The sequence below is a fragment of the Seriola lalandi genome, unplaced genomic scaffold, assembly GCF_002814215.2.
Source record: "Seriola lalandi dorsalis isolate HSWRI2012SDOR001 ecotype SW California unplaced genomic scaffold, Sedor1 jcf7180002054694, whole genome shotgun sequence".
NCBI lineage: Eukaryota > Metazoa > Chordata > Actinopteri > Carangiformes > Carangidae > Seriola > Seriola lalandi.
The window spans coordinates 331,142-331,779 of record NW_019525247.1 but is presented as its reverse complement, the minus strand read 5'-3'; the positions used below and the strand labels follow the sequence as shown (position 1 = coordinate 331,779).

At 56.7% G+C, this 638-nt stretch overlaps 1 protein-coding gene across 1 annotated transcript in view; it reads left to right on the top strand.

Annotated features, from left to right (window-relative positions):
- mpdu1b (mannose-P-dolichol utilization defect 1b) overlaps nt 1-638 on the top strand; it is a 7,328-nt gene that overhangs the window by 3,999 nt on the left and 2,691 nt on the right. The gene's annotated exons all lie outside the window — the stretch shown is intronic.

Below are 638 nucleotides of genomic sequence, written 5' to 3'. Positions count from 1 at the left end.
GAGGGGGGGTTAGTTTCAGGTCGTACACTGCAGACCAGGTGCGTGCAGGTGATGACGAATGCTCACATGCAGCCCTGTTACCATGGAGATGTGACTCCGTGCTCTCAGGGCTGTGTTGGTGCTCACGGAGCAGAAACTCGTCCTCACCAGAACGAGTTTCTACTCACAGCACCTGTCGGGTGCGCTCGTGTCACGTGCACGCTCCTGGTTTTCATGTGCGTGGGTTTCCAGTCACATGACCCCCCCTCCACTAAAGACGTCCTTCATTTGGAGCCAGAGTGTCCGAGGAGCCTGGACAGCCAGCGGTTCTTCTTCTTGGCCTCCATGATGCCTCTCTTCAGAGCCTGGATCTTCTGCTGCTGCTCTTCTTCTCCTCCATCCTCAGGGTTGCTGGTGGTCTGGAGTCTGGTGGTGCAGGTCTCCAGATCCTCATGAGCCCTCTGCAGCTGCAGAGTCAGCTCAGAGACGTCGCTTTGTGTAGGAGCCTTGGTGTTGGCGTGTCGCTCCTTCTCTTGCAGCTGAGCCGTCAGGTCCATGATCTTCCTCTCAGCAGCTGCCAGTCTGCAGTGACACATCTGCTGCTTCAGCTTGAGCGTCCATCAGCCGCTGTTTCAGAAGAGCGTTCTCCTTCATCAGCT